Raw genomic sequence first — 21,444 nt, 5'->3', positions numbered from 1 at the left:
CTGCCCTGCCCCCCAAAATAAATAGACAAATCTTTAAAAAAAGATTCCCTCTAATTACAGCAGTTAGTACTATACTCATATGGACAGCAATTTGAATTCTGCAAAATAGGATCCTCCCCTGGATTAAATCAATGTTATTAATTTGAAGTGCAGTAGTTTGTATTTTAGTTTGTAGTTAATTTTTGCATGTATCTTTGTTTTTTGGTTACATAAAAACTATAAGTATAAGGAATTTAAAACTGAATCCAGGGGCAGCCTGGGTGGCTCAGCAGTTTAGCATTGCCTTCAGCTCAGGGTGTGATCCTGGATCTCCAGGATCGAGTCCCATGTTGGGCTCCCTGCATAGAGCTTGCTTCTCCCTCTGCCTGTGCCTCTGCCTTTCTCTCTCTCTCTCTGTGTCTCTCATAAGTAAACAAATAAATACAATCTTAAAAAATAAAACATTGAATCCATGTCTGTATTTGTTTACATAACAGTATATTAAAATATTTTAAGCCAACTCTAAAGGTTTCTGAGTAGATTCCCCAGAATGAATCCATATATTACTCAGCTTTTGGAAGCTGCTCAAAGGTGAGGACCTGGACTGGCTTCCCTTGGGATTATTTATCACTATTAACAGAAATTCAGGAACCAGGTTCACCCGGCAATGTAATCAAGGACTGTCATTTTATATTATTACATTATAGCATTTATTTTTATTAAAAATACAGTAAATTATTCCCCACAGCTTTCTCCAAGAGTTTTCCGAAGAGTAAAATGACAATGCACATAAAATCTACAGTCCATCCACCTGAAATATCTGTCTGTGTTCACTCAAGATCAGTGTAACCCAACAGATGTTTCTACTTTAAAGGTCATAGAGAATTTATAAACAGTTTCTTCTTTCCTGTTTTCCTTAAGTTTAAATAGTTCTATAGTAAAATAATGTAACATAAGTCTCATGGTCATATCCAAAGAAAATAAATATCTAGAGAATACGGTCTTCTACAGAAGGCCCTTTCACAAAAATTGGAAAGAACAGTGGTAGGCTTTGTAGTCACCCAGACCTGGGTTCAAATCCCCATTTTGCCACTTCCTGCTTATGTAATATATAGGGGCTTAGAAAAAGTATATTTTAAAAGCCATTTTTAAGTCTCAGTTTACTTATCTGGAGAGTAAGGTAAAGTACAATCATTTAAGTAATGTTTGAAAATATACTTTTTATGCAGTATCTAGAACATAACAGAAGCCCTGAAACAAATACATACATATATATGCGCCTATATATATATCATATATATGATTTGCAACTTATGCGCCTTTAGCTCTTTCATTAGTTGATGTTCTACATTTTTATTATTCTCTTTCCCTAGAAAATAAATATAGATAAATTAAGAAAAAGATTTTAAAACCAAACTATACATCCTTATAGGTTTTGTGAAAACCAAGGGAAATGATGCATGAAAATGGCTAATCACAGTGCCTGGCAGAGTAAATACTTACTTTAAAAAGAAATTAGGATATTGGTACCTAACAGAAGAATAATAAAAATAAAATGAGAAATGATTTTTTTCAAACTGAGTAACTGACTCAATAAAAGGAAACATCGAGTGATGTATTGGAAAAATAAATGATTAGGAGTAAATATTTTCATACAACAGAAATGGCCCTGATGACCTATTGAATGTGTGGGTGACCTTGTGAAATTAAAGAAAACCAGGATGAATAGAAAGCAGGGCCAGCCTGGTCTGGCCCCTTATATAGTGAAGACTGGTGAGGAATATCAAGTCAGGATACTATCCAAGCCCTTCTTCCAGGATGAATAGCTTCTCCTACTTTTACTTTTATTCTTAAATTATCCTCATCTCAGTTCTGGTCTCCACGTTCCAGTGTTTTCCCAGTAGAATCTCATCTATCTTGTTGGAGTCACAAACTTGACCAGGGAAGGGGAATAGATGGATTTTTGTTGTTGTTGCCACCACCAATGGGTCTACACACAAAGGGCTATGTGTAGCCAAAGGAAAGCTGAGTTCCTCTTCCTAGATGAAGAGATGAGTGTCCGGTGAGACAGAAATGATCAATATTCACTACAGTTCCAGTTATTGTCACAATGGTCATGAATTTAAAGCCAGAAAGTAACTCAAAGATCTACCTAAAGAAATATGGTGGGTAAATGAGGTGACATCATTTGGTGACTACTACACATCATGATGGTGACTACTCTTGGGATATTATGAATTAGCTATGTAACTGTTGTATCTATCTACTGTAGCATTTTCTGATGGAGCATGTCAGGGTCCACATTAACTCCCAATAAAGCATACGACCATTCCTCAGACATTGGCAACCCTTAGTTACCCAGTAACTGATATCAGGTCTAGCAGTCACCTCTGGGTTCATTTTCACCATTGTTAAACTTCAATTATTTTTTTCAGGTTTAACTTCTACTGTTGAAACCTCTTTAGCAAGCATATTTGAAAGTGTGACTTTTCTTTTTTCTTCATTTTCTATATGCAGAAGCTGAAAAGAACCGTGAAACTCAATTATTCTGATTTTCACAGCCCATCTATATGAAACAGGCCACACAGCTAAAACATAGAAACATCATTATATTCCCAATTGTGTGGCAGCAAAAAATACTTTGTGGAATCAATCTCAGTGATTCTTGTCATGGGTGCCAGGATACAATGCACAGGGGGAGACCACTGCCATGGTCTAAGATGTGTCTGCAATGTTCTATCACTGCCATCTGAAATCACTAAGGTCAGATGGAGAGACCATCAGAGTTAACTCTTCCACTGGATTTTGTTAGCTCAAGCCATGTGGTTAAGTGGCCAAATCAAGATGGATGTTGAAAGGATTTTGTTTGCTGATAACAGATTTTAAGTAGTAACAAGAAGACGATGACGTTAAAACTCAGTTTCATTGGACAGAGATCTAGGTATTGTGTAATACTTTGTTTGGACAGAAGTAAATTCTTAGGCAATTAGAAAACCTTTCAGAATGTATCAGTATATTACAAAGCTTTCTAGAATTTATTTTTTAAATATGCTCTATTGTTATTTCCTTTCTGAGGCTGGGAAACTTTTTCATTTGAATGCTCTCAAAGCAGGATTTTTTTTTTTTTTTTTTTTTTTTGAGAAGTAAGTCCAAGAAATTACCAGTAGAGTGTAGGGGAAATGATGGGACGGAGCCAATTAATGAAGTGTTATCAAGGGCATTACCACTACAGACAACTGGAGCTTAATCCCAATGGAGAATCAGAGTCAACTGTGCTGCAGAACTATTCCACCTGAGAAATAGGAAGCTAGACTGTTTTCCACCAACTCTCTGCCACTGAGTAATGACTTATTCTGGGGGCTGTAATTCCCAGCCCTTTCCAGTCAGCCCTGCCCTGAGCAGAGCTGGCTCTGGTGGCCAAAGGAAGCCCTAGGGCAGGAAAAGCATAGATTTGGGCAGTTGGAAGTCAGATCACTATGTCAGGGGAATAGAAGCAGGATATTGTAAGTATCTGCTACAGAGGCATATCAACATTTCTTTCTTTCTTTCTTTTTTTTTACAAGTAGAAACTAGGGCAAAGATTTTATGCAGCTTTTATTTCAAGAATACAAAAAAATTTACTGGGCTAATTGGCCTGGAAAATATGCTAATGCATATTTAAAAAAAATGAATTAAACTAATCTATTTTGGTGAGTGTCCCTAATCCCCAAGATGACAAAAGGTAACAATGTCTACTCTGCTCCATTTTCAACAGTGATGAGTCATATATTGTACCAGTAATGAGAACCTTTCAGAAGGCGATAAATAAGTAACAATTCATAATTTCTTTTTATTTTTAAAATTTTTTATTGGAGTTCGATTTGCCAACATATAGCATAACACCCAGTGCTCATCCCATCAAGTGCCCCCCTCAGTGCCCGTCACCCAGTCACCCCATCCCCCCTCCCACCTCCCCTTCTACTACCCCTTGTTCATTTCCCAGAGTTATGGGTCTCTCAGGTTCTGTCACCCTCTCTAATTTTTCCCACTCATTTTTCCTCCTTTCTCCTATCTTCCCTTTCACTATTTCTTATATTGCCCATATGATTGAAACCATATAATGATTGCCCTTCTCTGACTTGCTTCACTCAGCATAATACCCCCCAGTTCCATCCACGTTGAAGCAAATGGTGGGTGTTCATCATTTCTAATGGCTGAGTAATATTCCATTGTATACATAGATCACATCTTCTTTATCCATTCATCTGTTGACGGACACCGAGGCTCCTTCCAGTTTGGCTATCGTGGACATTGCTGATATAAAAATCGGGGTGCAGGTGTCTTGGTTTTTCACTGCATCTGTATTTTGGGGTAAATCCCCAGCAGTGCAATTGCTGGGTCGTAGGGCCGATCTATTGTTAACTCTTTGAGGAACCTCCACACAGTTTTCCAGAGTGGCTGCACCAGTTCACATTCCCACCAACAGTGCAAGAGGGTTTCCCTTTCTTCACATCCTCTCCAACATTTGTTGTTTCCTGCCCTGTTAATTTTCCCCATTCTCACTGGTGTGAGGTGGTATCTCATTGTGGTTTTGATTTGTATTTCCCTGATGGCAAGTGATGCGGAGCATTTACTCATGTTTGGCAGCTGAAAGAATCACATCCACATTATGCTACTTATGGTAACTTCATTAACTTTGCAGATTTGGGCATCTCAACTCAGCAAACATACAATTTAATTCCAGTTGAAGTGTATATTCGATTGCACTATATTCTGTTAGTACTTATTGAATGCTAACAATCTGAAATGTGATTGTTACTTTTTCTATATCAATAAGGGAAATGAACTCAAGAAGGAAATGCTGATTACTATAATAAAATGAGTAACCGATATAGAAATTTATATCCGGGATCCCTGGGTGGCGCAGCAGTTTGGCGCCTGCCTTTGGCCCAGGGCGCGATCCTGGAGACCCGGGATCGAATCCCACGTCGGGCTCCCTGCATGGGGCCTGCTTCTCCCTCTGCCTGTGTCTCTGCCTCTCTCTCTCTCTCTCTCTCTCTCTCTCTCTGTGTGACTATCATAAATAAATAAAAATTAAAAAAATATTAAAAAAAAGAAATTTATATCCAAAACAATTTTTTCATCAATTGTTGTTGATCAATCCAGTATTTAAGAGTGGTTTTCCACAATGTACTATCAGTTTTTCTTTCTTTTGTGGTGCAACCCTTTGTTTATTTATTTTTTCCAGACATTTTAATAAACATTTTCAAATACGCAGCTAAAATGGAAGTATAGAGTCCAGACCTTTATACCCATAACCTGTATTTGACACTTAACATTTAATAAAACACTACAGGTTGTGTTTAGACAACACAAATTTTTTATCTGACAAAGCTGGATGTCAGAAAGCTAAAACAGTTTTCCTGCAGCTAGGAATGAGGATGTTTGCAGAACTGGGTTCTCACTATATGATTTTCTGGAGACACCAAGGAAAAACCCGTTCCCTTGACTTTTCTAGTTGCTAGGGGCCACTGTATTCTTTGGCCCTGGCCCCTCTCTGCCACCTGCAAGTTCAGAAGCAAGGCATCTTTGAATCTTTTTTCTGACTCTGATCCCTGTTTCCCTTGCCACATCTCTTTCTCTGACCTTCTGCTTCATTCTTCCATCTTTTAAGGACCCTTGTAATAATATTGAACCCAGGATAACCCAGGATCATCTTCCTATTTTAAGATCCTTAAATTAATGACATCTGCAAAAACCTCATTGCCATGTAATGTAACATTCACTGTTTGACATTATTCTGTCAACTGCACCATCCAACCACTATCCACTAACCACTAACCCCTCCTTCTCTCCATTGATCCAACTTTGTGTGTGTGTGTGTGCATTTCAAAGTAAATCACAGGATACTTATCTTAAGGGTCACTGGGTATTGAATTCTCAACAAAGACAAGTTATTCTGTATCTTTCTCCTGTATTTAAAGCAGCATATATTTTATGAAGTCTTCATATTTTTTTTAGCAATTCATCTATGTGAATGTTTACCCAGTTTTGCTGTTCCACGCATGTATTTTTACTGATCTAGTTAGTGTGTTAACACGGGGCACCAATTTATGGATATTTTAAATGTTTGTTTTGACATATATTTTCTTTTTGCTGCTTTCTGTAAATATTTTGCTCTCAAGAAGTTCATATTGAGCCCTTCTCACAATATTGGTTGATGAATAGAGAAAGAAAATGCATGTTCCAGTAGAGTATTTTCTCTTTTTGGCTGAGTTTAGCAGCAGTGTGGATCATGGACTATATATTTATATCCAAAATTATATGTATCATCCTTTAATTAAGCAAAGATTTTCTCCAAGGTGAGCATGTTGCTATAGAAATATGAAATGGTAATAAATAATTATGTTATTATTTAGATTTATCTCTATAATATATCAACTTTGAATTTGTCAATTCATATTACAACATCTACTGAACTAGAATTCACCATCATCTCACTCAAACAAGTAATAAAGTCACAATGGTAGTAATGTTAATTGACATATATTGAGTATTGAATATGTGCCAGATACTGTGAATTATTTCATATTATCACTCCCATTTTAGAGTTAAGGGAGAAAAAGTATAGACTGAGTAAAATCTTCAAATAGCTAATGTGTATGAAATTAAGATGGAAGTAATCCTTCTGAGTATTGTGCTTAGGGCTCAGACAGAGGCAAGAACCAAGGAAGGCATCTTAGTGTGGAGGGAATAGAGAGAAGCTTTCCAAGAGAGATAATGTATTCTCTTGTTTGTTTTTAATTATATAATCCATTGTCATCAACTATAGTCACCATGTTTTACATTAGATCTTCAGGTTTAGTCATGTTCCAGTTAAAAATTTGTAACTTTATTTTTTAATACTTAACTCTCTCTATTCCTACCACCACCTCCCCCAGCGCCTGGAAACTACTTGTTTTAGTCTCCATTTCTGAATTTGACTCCTTCCCTCCTTCCTTCTTTCCTTCCTTCCTTCCTTCCTTCCTTCCTTCCTTCCTTCCTTCCTCCCTCCCTCCCTCCCTCCCTCCCTCCCTCCCTTCCTTCCTTCCTTCCTTCCTTCCTTCCTTCCTTCCTTCCTTCCTTCCTTCTCTTGTTTATTTTATTTCTCATATAAGTGACACAATGCAGTTTTTCTCTGTCTGGCTTATTTCACTTAGCATAACACCTTCAAGTTTATCTGTGTTGTCACAGAAGGCAAGATTTACTTCTTTCTCACAGCTGAATAATATTCTTTCATGAATATATACCATATTTTCTTTATCCATTCATCTGTTGATGGATATTTACATTATTTTGGCTATTGTAAATAATTCAAAAACTTCTTTTCATTTACTTTGGACATAAACCCAAAAGTGGGATTGCTGGATTTTATGGTAGTTCTGTTTGAAATTTTCTGAGGTACCTCCATACTGTTTTCCAAAGTAACAGCCACCAGTGGAGGCAACTTCTAGTGAACACGTTGGGGTCAGTCAATTATAGAAATCAGATTAGCATTTTCCAGACTGAGAAAACAGAATGAAAAAAATATCTAGAGCAGTGTTTCCCAAGGGGGCATGATTTTGCCCCCCAAGAGGCATTTTGTAATGTCTGGAGACATTGTTACCTGTCACACCCTATGGGATTGCTGGTGGCCTCTAGTGGGAAGAGGCCAGAAATGCTAATTTCCATCTTGCAATGCACAGCAAATCCACAAGAAAAGTTATCTGATCCTAAATGTCAGTAGAGCCAAAATTGAGAAACTCTAACCTAGAGCATACACAGATGTCTGAAAAGTGGCAAGTGCAGGAAATAAGTAGTTCCAATGCCTACCACAAAGTAATGAAGTGTATAGATGGAAAGAAGAGAGTGGTGAAGGCAGCCATGTACTACTCATGAATTTTTTTAAAGATTTTATTTATTCATGAAAGACACAGAGGGAGGCAGAGACATCTGCAGAGGGAGAAGCAGACTCCCCGCAGGGAACCTGATGTGGGACTCAATCCCTGGACTCCGGGATCATGCCTTGAGCCGAAGGCAGATGCTCAACCACTGAACCACCTGGGCGTCCCTTATGAATGGTTTTGTATATTAGGTGAAGGACTCTAGACTTTACCTCTAGAGAATGAGGAGCAAAAGAAGAATTTTAATAGTGGTATGACTTAACAAATCTGTATATCATGAGAGGAGGGGATGCTGTATGAGAGCAAAATAAAACAATGCATATAAAAGCAGTTAATAAAATTCATTATAAATTTTAAGCATTCTTATTTCATATAAGTCAGGCCTCATTGAAATAGGTGGATTTCAAGTGAGATTTATTAAAGCAATAAAAAAAAATCACATGCCAATTTGACAAGCTCATTTTCCAGTAGTCCCGTGATCTAACACATTGTTACTGTACCCCTAATAAGCTCAGTCATATGCTTTTTTGATTTCTATAAAAGTGCCATTTCTTGTTCTCTTCACAGCTATTTATATTTCTGACTCTTATTATGCATTCACATCACACATCTTCATTCTGCTAAGCCAGCTCTGTCCCAGCACCTTTTCTCAGGGGTTCAAACTGCTTTAACATCTATAGTAGTACACATTATGTTGCCGATTCAGATAGATACAATTGCATGATAGAAAGTGAAGTACACAGAAATCAACATGCTTTTTAAAAAAAAAAAAAAATTTCCCCAAGTTCTCATTTCTCTTCCTACTCTTTATCTTCCTTTTCTTGCTTGCTCTTTTCCCTGTCTTTTCTCCAGAACCTGGCTAATGGCAGTAGGAAAAGCCAATAAGAAAGAAACCTTATCAAGGTCTAACTGTGGCATCTGATTGTTACTTGTGGGGTATAATCATAAATGATTTTAAAAATAATCTCTGGCAGGAATCCTCTAAGATAGCTTCTAGTGATCTTGCCTCTTGGTAGCTATAGCTTTGTATAATTTTCTCCTCTTGAATAATTTGATACTAATCAATACAATATGGTAATATTGAGGAACTAACACTTCTGTAATTAGGTTACAACCAGTGGTGACTTCTGTCTTGCTGATAGATTCTGTGTCTCTCTCTCCATTGCTGGTTTTGATAAAACAAGCTGCCACGTGGGAGAGATCCATTTGCCAAGGACTTGGGGGCAGACTCCAGTCACCAGCCAACAAAGAACTAAAACCTTTCCTCTGATAACCCTGGAGAATCTGAGGAACTGCCAATAGCCAGCCACATGAATTACCTTGGAAGTGGATCCTTCTATAATTGAGTATTTGGAAAAGACCCCAGTCTCAGCAGACACTTTTGATTGTTGGCTTCTGAGAGAGTGTGGTAGAGGACCAGCTAAGCCATGTGCAACTTCTGGATTCGACAGAGACCATTAGATAATAAACCTGTGCTGTTTCAAGCTACCGATGTAGTAATCTGCTACCCAGCAATTGGTAACTAATAGGACTCTTAGTATAGGTCTTTCTGAAGGAAATTATCTTCTTCATCAACTGATACATGCTGAGGACACAAAGATTAAAAGTTGTGGACCTCAATTGATAAAACCCCAAGGCAGCTTTGTTTTGTGATATAAATGAACTTACTGAAGGTAAGATACTTGATACAAATATACAGTTATTTTTGGCATTCTGAAATATAAGTGAAAAGAAAATGAGTTTTTTCTTCCCTACTATGGACATTCACCTTTGGATCTTTAACTATAGCATAGGATGATAAAATAATAACATTTTGGACCTAGTTGTTGACAAAATCTGTATTAGTTGAGGTAATAATAATAATGACTGTAATTAATAAAACCAAAATCATAGCATACAAAATAGCCATTCATCTCATTAACATAAAGTTCAAACACACATTTCTGATCTGTATGAATCCCTCTTATCAGTGTACACTAGATATCCTGGGTTTTTCATTCTTAAGGCTCTGCCATTTCTAATTCATTCCTGAGCTTTCCACAGAAGGGGAAAATGGATAGAATATTGCTCATAAGATTTTATGAGCAGTGTTGGAAATTGGCTTACAAAATTTCTGCCACCATGTCTTTGGCCATAAACTAGTGTCATAATGCCTATAGGGAGACTGGGGAATGCAGTCTAACTGTACCCTGTAGGAAGTATAAATGGATATAGTGACCAGCAAGCCAGGCTCTACCACACGTTCTGACTCTTCTACTTTCCAAATGAGAAAATGGAGGTTTAAGGAGAGTTTCAATACACTGGATGATATTGACACCGCAAAAGCAATTGCAGGCATAGAACTAGAACAAGTTCCTAACTTCTTGTGTGCCACATTTTCTGTGAGTTATTTTATTTTTTGAAAAAGAGAATAAATAAGTATTTTTATGGAGCTCTTGAAGACAAGTCATTAAAAGTTTTAGTAAACTAGTATAAAAGGCCATTTGAAAGATTCAAATATGTGATTAATCAACATGTAATTACTTAGTATGTCAGTTTAAGAGAAGTAGACCATGGGTCTCTGTTTGTGTTGAAAGGGCAAATAAAATATAGCATTTCTTTAACCTTACATTAATGAAAATTAATTAATGGAAATGTAATTCAGTTACAAAAAAAAAACACCATTTGGGGCATACGTAGGTTTACTAGGTGCATCACTTTAATTAGAAATATGTAATTCCATTATTATTTATTTTAACTAAATATAAATTTCATGCCATTGGATTAATAGCACCAGAAAGAAAAACAAATGACATTGCATCCCAAATAGTTGTACAGATTCTAACTTTCATTAACCTTTTACCTAAGTGAGCTATTTCAAGAGGTCTATGTGACCATGGGGTTAGGAAATTTAGTTAGCTTGAACTTTCCAAATGGAATTATATTGCTTCAAGTTCTGCTTTCATGGTAGACTGATCAGTTCTCAAAGCTTTAATTTAACTAGTTCATGAAACAAATGTATTTTTTCTCTTTATACTCACCTAAACAATGATATATTTTTAATCAGATTATTTTAAACCTATAGCACTAAAGTATCTTGTTCACTAGTTTTCTAATTGGAATTAGGTTTCTATTTCTTTTAACTAAGGCTCATTTTAATTCATTTTGAGTTAGAAATCACCTGGAAACCCTTTATTTGTGATTTTTTAACAACTACTTTTAACCACAGAAATGAAAATAAGCTATACTTACCATTCATCATGCACAAGACACAAACATGTGAGTACATTGTAATAAATTGAAGATGCTATGTTCTGATGTCCAGATGTTGCCCCTACTCTGCTAATACTCTATAGTTATGCAAGGTTAAGAATTGGTAGGTTCTGGGACTCCTGGGTAGCTCAGCAGTTGAGCATCTGCTTTTGGCTCAGGGCGTGATCCTGGGATCTGGGATCAAGTCCCACATCAGGCTCCCTGCATAGAGCCTGCTTCTCCCTCTGCCTGTGTCTCTGCCTCTCTTTTTCTCTCTCTATGTCTCTCATGAATAAACAAATAAAATCTTTTAAAAAAAGAATTGGTAGGTTGTGTGGATGTGGTTATTTATATTGGTTTTTTAAAGCTGTTAATGTATGATAGACCCAGATTTTAAGTGCTGTCATCTAGAATGGCAGGCATTTGTTGGTAAAGCAATTACATTGAGGTCTTCTCGTGGAATGTTTAGTGAAGGATAGGATTGGTCTGAGAGAGTTATGAAGGCATAATGGGGCTCATTCTGGTTTAGGAAATGGAGAGGTTAAAAAAGACACATTATAAGTTGTTCTTTTAAATTGATGGTCTTTGGGAGAAATCATATATTTATCTTAAAGTTGATCACCTAAGGGTCAGAATTGTAACTGGAGGCCAAAATTTTCTCATATAAATCACACATACACGCACACACACGTGCACGCACGAGTCAAAAAGTATTGGCTGAATGATATTGCTTTAACTTCTGTAGGGCATTTCATTTTTAATGGCTATTTATAAGGTTCTGTGATGAACTGACTCATATATATAAAGTTTTGATATCCTTGGTGAGAGCCATTATCTCAGATCAAATGATTGTTATTAGTGAGGGTGAGCATTGAACAAATAGAAGATAATTTTTTCATCAGTTTATAAGGGAGAAAGTTCAGAAAACTTTTTCCAAGATAGAACTCATCTAATTGGTTTTTTGCTTGTTTTTCAATGATAATAGCAGAGATAGTTCAAGGAACCTGAAACATCAAATTCCTGGTCCTAAAAATTTGGGTAAAATAATCAGTGTTGTGTAATTTTTGTTAAGGAAAATTATAAATAAACTTACACCCACCTCATGGCTATTCTTTCTCAGAGCATCTTGGACCTTTTTTTGGCATGGACATTCTAAGTTTGAATTTGATTATGTATGTGTGTGGAAATGCCATAAACATTTGTGTCTGCTTCCATAGTTGCTACAAGCTCAACATTCTTGGAAGACTAGCATCTTATCATCACACTCCTGACCAGTTCTTTGATGTCTTGAATCAAGAACCTGCATTTTCTAGCTTGATATACTTGCAATTGTTATAATAGGTCCCTTACTTTATTTTTTTTGAAGTTTAATTCTGGTAACTTGGAAGGTCTTTTGGCCCTTTAACCTGGCCTCACCATTGTAGAAGCCTTATATCACATGGTTGGTGACATGAGAGACAAAAGTTATCAACTTACATTCAGTCAAAGAAAACATTCCAGAAATTTAATGAAATTGAACTGATTTCTGGATGAAGTTCTTGGTTGTGCTCTTTTCTTCCCCCCTCATTTTTTTGTCTAACTACAGTAAACTTCATGCTGTCCTAAGACTTTACTCCTTTTTAAAATTTTTTTAAAAAGATATTTTTGATTGATTGGTTGATTGATTTATGACAGAGAGAGAAAGAAAGAGAGAGAAGAGAGAGTGCATGAGAGCTGGGTGGGGAGATAGGAGAGGGAAAGAATCTCAACAGACTCCCTGCTGAGCACAGAGCCCAAGAACTCTGGGCTCCATCTCAAGACCCTGGGATCATGACCTGAGTAGAAACCCAGAGTCATATGCTTAACTGACTGAGCCATCCAGCTACCCCTTAATTTTTTTTTCATTTAAAAAATTTCTAAATATTCTATGCCCAGATTAGGGCTCAAATTCACAACCCTGAGATCAACAGTCACATGCTCTGATTATTGAATCAGCCAGGTGCCCCAGGTTTAATCCTTCTTAAAATCAGTATATGTTACAATTGTCTGTTATTATAAACCTTTCAGGGAATTTTATAAAATTAGAAAATCCTTTGTATTTCATTATAATTAAAAGCAGAATAAAGGGGCAGGTGCAATGAATTATAACAGTTGTAAGGAAATGTTAATAAATGAAATGCATATTAAAGGAATAATATGCAAAGAGTCAAAACGACAAAATAAAGAAGTTAAACACATTGAAAAGGTAGCAGTCAAGGGAAATTATAACAACAATAATCCAGGGGAGAATTCTAAAGCCTCTATCATTTTACAAATACTTCAGCTCCACAGAATAAATGTGAGATTCATTGTTGGTAACATGGGAACTTTCTGCAGCTAACATTTCTAAACATCCATTGTATATATGGCTTAGCAGTTTGAATGAGTCCTTGTCAGTGTTCAAAAGAAGAAAATATACCAGAAGTAGGGACTAGAAAAAGGTATGAAATACTGTAAAATCTGCCTGGAGTGATTAATCTAGTAATTTTTGCTGGAAATATGAGGAAAATGTCATGTTTACCTCAAGTTCACCACAAAATCTGGTGAGGTTTTTTTCTAAATGCTATGACTTGGGTCCCAACTAACTGAACTATGTGAGTGTCAAACTATATTAATGTTAAATGGTAGATATGAGAAAATGAAATGAGAGATTAGCATGTTGCCCTTATAGACTTTAAAGATGAATGCAATGCTCAAAGTGGACCATGAAGTAATATTTTTAGAAGTCACTGGAATTAAGTTAATGTATTTTAAACCAGGTTGGTTAGTTTCTGAATGTATTGATCGTTGGTCATTGGATGGTTTAGGGTGTGCCACAGTAACACAGCCAAACTTTCAGAAGCTTAATGTAAAAATGTTGAAAATTCTTAAGGAAAAGAAAAGATTGAAAATTTTCTCTCTTTTTTAAGATTTTATTTATTTATTCATGAGAGACAAGAGAGAGAGAGAGAAGCAGAGGGAGAAGCAGGCTCCACGCAAGGAGCCCAATGTGGGATTCAATCCCGGGGCCTCCAGGGTGACCCTGGGCGGAAGGCAGGCACTAAACTGCTGAGTCACCCAGGGATCCTCGAAAATTTTCAATTTTACCACATGCTCATCTTGGGTTGATGAGGGACTCTGATCCATGTCTTATTCAAAGATCAGCTAATAAAGTCTGTAGCATATCACTGGTTAAAATGTCATTGGGGGCTGTGTTGGGGGAAAGGCACATGGAGAACCACATATTTGCTCAATCACTTTTGTTCTTACATAATATACATTTTTACTTCTATTCTCAATTCACTGGCTAAAACAAGGCACATGGCCATTTGAAGAGAGCAGAAAAGCTTAATTGTACCCTGTGTCCAGAAGGAGGAATAACAGAGATATTAGTGATGATCATGGATAACTACCCATTGGATCTGATGGCTTGCACTGATAAACGTGTGACAGATGTTATTGAAGAAATGTTATCAGTATTCTTAAAAATGCATATTTGTGTGTAATCCATATGCATATATACATAAATAATACATGCATTATAATTATACAAATGATCATCAATGATATATTTTTATATATACAAGATAAGAAGGTTGAGAGATTACTGCAAAATACAAATTTTAGTTTCTTTGTCCAGAAGGTCCTTGTAGTTTAGGACCTTGCCAACCAGGTCCTAAAGGAGAATGTTTAAAAAATGAAAATAATTTCTAATAGATAAAACATTTTAATATTCCCTGCCTGATCCACAAGATCAGAATATGTCTTGAAAAAATTATTTTTTTAAAAATGGAATTGAACAAAACTTAGAAAAAAAAACAAAATGTATTTATACTGTTTATAAGTGGTGTCACTTAGCTGTTTTAAGGGAATTCCAGGCTTTCTTTGAGCTATGTAAAATAATGCTAAATTGTTATACACTGTTTTTCTTTGAGGAGAACATATGGATCCAAGGATAAAAGCACAGAACTATCTTACATGATTTATGATATTCTCTGCTTACCCAAGGCTCATTCTTGTTCTCTCGTTTCCCTTTAGTAATGTAACTTGGTCATTTCCCAAGTATTATAAGATGACATTCACTTTATGCTTGTCCCAGTAAATTTACAAAAATTCTTCATGTTTGCTTTCAAAGACTCTGTTCAAATTACAGATTTATTGCTCCCTACATGGCTAAATGCCAAGCAGAACTATGTTAGTAACGATAATGGCAGTTAAGTATGGGGTGGGATAAGATAAATAAAACTGAAATAAAATAATTCCTCCTTTCTGACTTTGGAGTTTCCCTAAAACACCTTTATGGATACAATTAAGGTAAACAAAGTCAAGAACAGTGAAATGCTGCTGGTAAACTTTTAAAAGTTGAAAAATGACTACTCTCCCTACTTTCAATGACATTAGCTTATGGAATTCCATGGGATAATTCGATTTCTCAATTCAGTATACAAAATAATCATCAACCAAAGTCGGAAGGTATGCATTGCCTGCCCAACTGCTTCAAAGAGGCCTAACACTTTACTCAGAAATTTTAAAGTTTGTGTTAACCCAACTGTATTGAATTAGTTAAATCAAAATTTAATGCTTTTTAAGTGTAGGCCCTAAAAATTTTATTTTTTAATTTTTTTAGTCCCTATTAATTTTAGATGTATAAAGTACATGTTTTATTTTCTTATGCTGAAAAAGTCAATTAGCCCTTGGAAAAACTGTGCCAATTTACCTTATATTTGTTGAGATAAATGTTTCAATATCTTCAAGTATCTTTGTTTCTGCTGAATGCCATTGTGGAAAACAACCACTTACAAGAATGGGAACCAATTGTCATTTTGACTTTACTTTCTATTGAGAATATATATCATTATATTAAACAATAAATGTTTTCTATGCAATTGTGAAATCCAGGTCTTTTAATTCTGGTAGCAAATGCAAGACTATGAAGAAAAAATGTCGTGCTATCTTCATGACTATTATACCTTTTGGAGATTAAACTCCAAAGGTGGCTGTACTACAAGTTACATTATTGCAACATAAACTAATACAGGAGGATATGATCATCAGCATAAAAAGGTAAAAATGAATTTTTTAATTATTGAAATGGCGTTCAAGTTACATTGACAACTGAAAAATATTTTGCATGAGTCTCTGACCTTGCCTAAAAGTATTTAAGAAGCTAGTAAGCAGAGCAGTACAGTGGAGTTCTAGTCTCAGAATGCCATTGATTTCAGATCCTGCCTCTACATAAAGGTTTGTGTTGTTTGATCTACTGAAAAGTTTAGCTTCATTCTGCCCCTAGGAGCCTGTTTAATCCACCTCTATGAAACTTAACAAAACAAAACACGTTTTGAGTACTTAGAAAAAAATGATGGGGAATTTCCCAGTCCACAAGAATAGACAGGGCAAGTGTAAAGTTAGCATTTGCTCATTTTGTTTGCAGCCCACTGAGTGATCAGCTGAGCCATTTTGCATGTCCTCTCCATTTGAAGTGTTTCCAGGTACATTGCCTTTTAGATCTCATTGTCTCCATTAGAAATTCTAGCAGAGATTGAATTTACCTCTTTGTACTTAAATCACAGTTTCTGTTAATATTCCACATACATCCACCCCTCTCTATTAGACTCATTGGTTACATTCATAAATGAATATATTGGCTACTAATCATATACTTATATGGCCTAGAATTTTGTTTAGAGATAATGAGAAGGAACTCTCCTTACATATCATCATCTATTTTATTTAAAGACAAGGAAAACTGCAAAATCGTGGCACCTGGAAACTTCTGTTTTTCCCTCTTGCACTCTTGCTCATGCCTAATGCTGTCTTATTGGTTCTTTCTGCTGGAAACTGTTCATCAAATTCACTAGTCATATCAAGATACAAAAAAAAAAAAAAAACCTAGTATCTTAAGATGGTACTCTTTCTTAGAATACTCCTCTTAAGATGATAAAAAAATTATGTTAGAGAAAATCAGAGCTTCTATGAAGTGAATAAATTTATCAAAGTTAGATCTTCAGAATTTACCTATGGGACATCATTCTGAAAAAAACACTTCCTGAAATCCTTCCCTCCTGGTGTATGTCTATATTTCTCAACACACGAAGACAGACTCACAGAAAAAATGATTCTAGCACAGATTTAGCCAAAATATGTAACCACCATTTGCATTGCTAACAATGCATTTTTCAAGTTATAGGAATTTTACAAAGTCTTTAATTGGAAGCATGAGCCATGGTGCTGGGGTTTTATGTTATCTGTTATGTCTAGTTTTCCTCTCTGTGAATGTTAGACTTGAGTATGGCCCCATGATTCCACTTCTGGGTGTCCTGTGTAACCCTCTCTCCTTGTGGGTGGATGGGCCTGGTGACTTACTTCCAACCAATAGAACATGTGAAGGTGATGGGATATCACTCCACTGATGATACAAATCTCTTGCTAGCAGATTGCTCTCATCATTCTCTCTTTCTTTCCCTCATAGGCTTCAAAGAAACAAGCTGCTATGAATCCTAGCACCACAAGAAAATAAATTATGCAAACAAGCTGAAGGAGATTAGTAGCAGCACCCCACTGAGTTGAGCTTTACTGGAAACGCAACCCTGCCCATTGACTGCAGCCTCTGACAGCCTAAGCAGAGGACACACTTAGCCTCGGCCTGTACTCTTGACTCACAGAGATGAGAGATGTGCATTGTTTTAAACTTCTAAGTGTATGGCAATTTGCTACACAGCACAGACAACTAAGAAACTTCTCACTCTCATTCTAGACTATTGTCAAGATATGGGACATCTTCTAATGTTCTTGCAACTAGCAAACAGCAAGGAGTTTTTATGTCATAGACTCAGACTAGCTGATTTTATGAGATATTGTACACTACTAAGGGAAGACACTTTATTCTTGTACACACAATAACACATGTGAGATGTTAAAAAAATGTTCCTTTTGTTGTTTATGTTTACTGTATGTGTATCAGCCTAATAGCCCAATAGCCAGAGAGAGTCAACAGACTCACCTTGTAATATTGTTTCAGGGACAAAATTAAAAGTGTAACATAAGCATTAACACAAATTCTCTTATAGGGGCTGCACGACTCCCACTTATGTCTATGTGTTTGTCATGGTTTAAATTAGCACATTAATAGAAATATTCTCTACAGAAGATCCTATAACTAGGAAAGACAGCAAAGTTTCCATAAAATGCTAAAGGGGTACATATTGGCATGCACAATTAGCTTCCTTGCTGAATTTTATTTAAACTTAATTTTTTTCTGACACATTTTCTCCATTTCTCATACTTTTACAGATACGTGGCTTCACAGCACCTAAAGGCAGTTGTGATATGGTGTCCTTGCCATGAAATTCTTGTTTTCCAAGTCTCTCCGCAGTTCTTTGCATTCAGTGACTTTAACTAGAGTTCCTTCTTAGAACCAGGATTCTTTTCCTCCATGCTGTGCTCCCTCCAAATAGATTATTATATACTCCCCTAAAGTATTTCCAGGTTTTAAGAAGTATGGACAGCACTATATTTAGAATCACTAATACTTTATTTTCTTATGAGAAACTCAGTTTTATTAAGCATATGTTTTACACTTTAACAAGGTCTTACCCACGTGTAATCAAATAATGTTGTTAGCATCTCTTAGTTTGCATGGACTACAGCTCAATATTGAAAAGAAAACTTATTGGGGGCCCCTGAGTGACAAGGTCAGTTAAGCATCCAGCTTTTGGTTTCAGCTCAGGTCCTGATCTCAGAGTTGTGAGTTGGAGTCTCGCACTGAGCATGGAGTCTGCCTGAGACTCTCTCTCTCCCTCTACTCCTTCCCCCAACAACCCTCCTCCATGCTCTTTCTCATTCTCTCTAAAATAAATAAATCTTTTAAAAAATGAAAAAGAAAAGAAAAGAAAATTTAGACTGAATAATGCTTTCTTTCCACCTCTACCTCCCCACCAAAGATGTTCATGCCCTCATCTTGGTAACCTGTAAATACACTACTTTCCATGGTAAAGAGAATTTTGGAGATATGTATACATTAAAGATCTTGAGGGGTGGAAATGATCCTGGATTACATGGGTGGACCCAGTGTAATCACAAGAGTCCTTGTAAGAAGGAGACAGATGGGTTGGAGTCTTTGAGAAGATGGACAGAGGTCAGAGAGGAGAAAAGTTGCCAGCTTGCTGGCTTTGAAGTGGAGAAGGGGTGCCATGAGCCAAAGAGGCCAGTCATCCTCTAGATGACTCTAGATATCCTCTAGATAGTCAGGAAAAGTGTTCTTCTCTGGAGCCGTTAGAAGGGATTCAACCCTCTGGGGCCACTTTAGACTTTTGACCTCCAACGCTGTACAAACATAGATGTATGTTGTTCTAAGCTACTAAACTTGGAGTAATTTGTTACAGTGACAATAAGGAACAAATGCAGTTTATCCAAGAGTGCTACAAATGGGTTAGAAAGTGTAGAAACCAAAGAATCTTAAGGACTTCCACAGTCTGAGAGACCCAAGGTAGCCTTGTCTTTCTGTATAGACAATAACCCATTTTCTTTCTTAGAGGAAAGCCATCTTATTTATAAGTCAGCACAGCTCAGCCCGGGAATTAGCACTAGCTCATCCCCCAAATTTAAGGTCTGCAGACCTCTGCCTGGGATGAATTTCTTTAAGTTTGAGTATCTACGAAACTGAAAGATGATTTGGATGTAGATAGGTGGACATTGAAAAATTTTCAAGAAGCCTAGACTAATACCCCATGGGGACCATCATTTTAGATTTGTGTATAGACCTCCCAGCTCCAGGTGAGGTTCTGTAGAGAACTTGTACAACCAGAATTGTATCCAGTCAAGACTCTTTTACCTGATTCAACACACCAGTGACATCACTCCCCACAGATTAACAGCTACAGCTAAGACCCACGACAAAATCGAAGTTTGAGTTCTAACCAAAGAAGGCCAATTCATAGAAGTTTTGCAGATAGTATCAGGGCCGAGCTCACCCTAAATAGCCTTCTCATCCCAGTTTTGCACTGGTTTTTCTATCATAGGCAAATTTGAGCTCAATGTTAAAAACTCAGTGATATGTGGCTTTTCCAATGTCTACTGTGAGGAGAGAATCTAAGAATAGAATAGATGGATTAAGTGACGATCCTATTTCAAGCATAAATAAATTTTCTGAAGACATGACTCCATGTCCATGATAATGATGTGTATATTTAATGAATTCTATGGTTAACCTTTAGGCAGAAACCTTGCTTTACAAATTCTAGTAAACTAACTCAACCTGACACAGTTTGAGTTTAGTTTGGGGCAAAACCAATATGCCAACCTAATTTTAATATCTTTTAATTGATTATTAGTATTATTCAAAGAAAACCATAAACCCACACCAGTACACTCATTTGTTTTTTTGACAAATGGGCAAAAGCAACTGAGTGGATAAATAATGGTCTTTCCACCAACTGGTGCTGGACCAAGTGAGTATTCTGAGGGAGGAAAAATAAACTTCCAGACTTCCTTTCCAATTCCACATGGAAGGAAAATCACATTTCCCTCCTAACTTAACTGACTCAATAAATCAATAAAAACATGATAGACATTATCTGTATATACTAGCTAATTGGCTTACTAAGTAGTATATTTCTAAAAGTAACCTATATACAAACTAAAGAGAAGACAAATGTTAGAAAAGCAATCTGAGGCTTGACAGAGCCAACCTCTCCATGTTTATTTTGTTTCCAATCTAACAAAGATCTCTTGATGTCAGTGTTTCTGTGTTTTGAGGTTAAACAAAGAGTGAATAAATACATGAATTTATTTGAAAGTGGGAGTATATTAATAAAATATAATTAAAAGAAGAATGAGTCATGATCCTTGTTCATAACATACTCTCCTAACAGGTTCAGGGTGGCCTTCTGTCTCTTTTATAAACACCTGTAAGCCCCTCACTAAGAATGAGAACTTCAACATTTGCAAATTGCTTATATCTACCTGTGTATTCCCATCCTATCCTTCTGCCCTTTCCAACTGATACATTTTTTATTACACTCATAATTGGCCTGTTTTGTTTAACATAGTTTTTACATGAATATAGTACTCATACATGTGTTATTTTGATTTTTATGTTTTAAAATTCATCAGAAAAGATAGGTCACCTGGTGTCTCAGTCTGTTGAGCAGCTCTTGGTTCCAACTCAGGTCATGATTGCAGGGTCCTGGGATCGGGGCCTGGAGTCAGGCTCTGCTCAGCACGTCTGCTAATGGATTCTCTCTCTCCTTTCTCCTCTGCCCCTCCCCTTGCTTCTGCTCTCTCTCGCACACACTCTCTCTCTAAAATAAAGAAATGAATCTTTAAAAAGAATAAAAAT

The 21,444-nt window shown here is 36.4% G+C and overlaps 1 long non-coding RNA gene across 1 annotated transcript in view; it reads right to left on the bottom strand.

Annotated features, from left to right (window-relative positions):
- The window catches only part of LOC144320175 (uncharacterized), a 47,372-nt gene that overhangs the window by 9,971 nt on the left and 15,957 nt on the right, over positions 1-21,444 (bottom strand). The window contains exon 2 of the long non-coding RNA XR_013385739.1: positions 21,233-21,406. This is a non-coding gene — a long non-coding RNA (uncharacterized LOC144320175). The remainder of the gene's footprint in view (positions 1-21,232; positions 21,407-21,444) is intronic.

The sequence above is a fragment of the Canis aureus genome, chromosome 9 (genome assembly GCF_053574225.1).
Source record: "Canis aureus isolate CA01 chromosome 9, VMU_Caureus_v.1.0, whole genome shotgun sequence".
Taxonomy (NCBI): Eukaryota; Metazoa; Chordata; class Mammalia; order Carnivora; family Canidae; genus Canis; species Canis aureus.
Note: the sequence above shows the minus strand (reverse complement) of the source record. Positions and strands in the feature narration are given on the sequence as shown.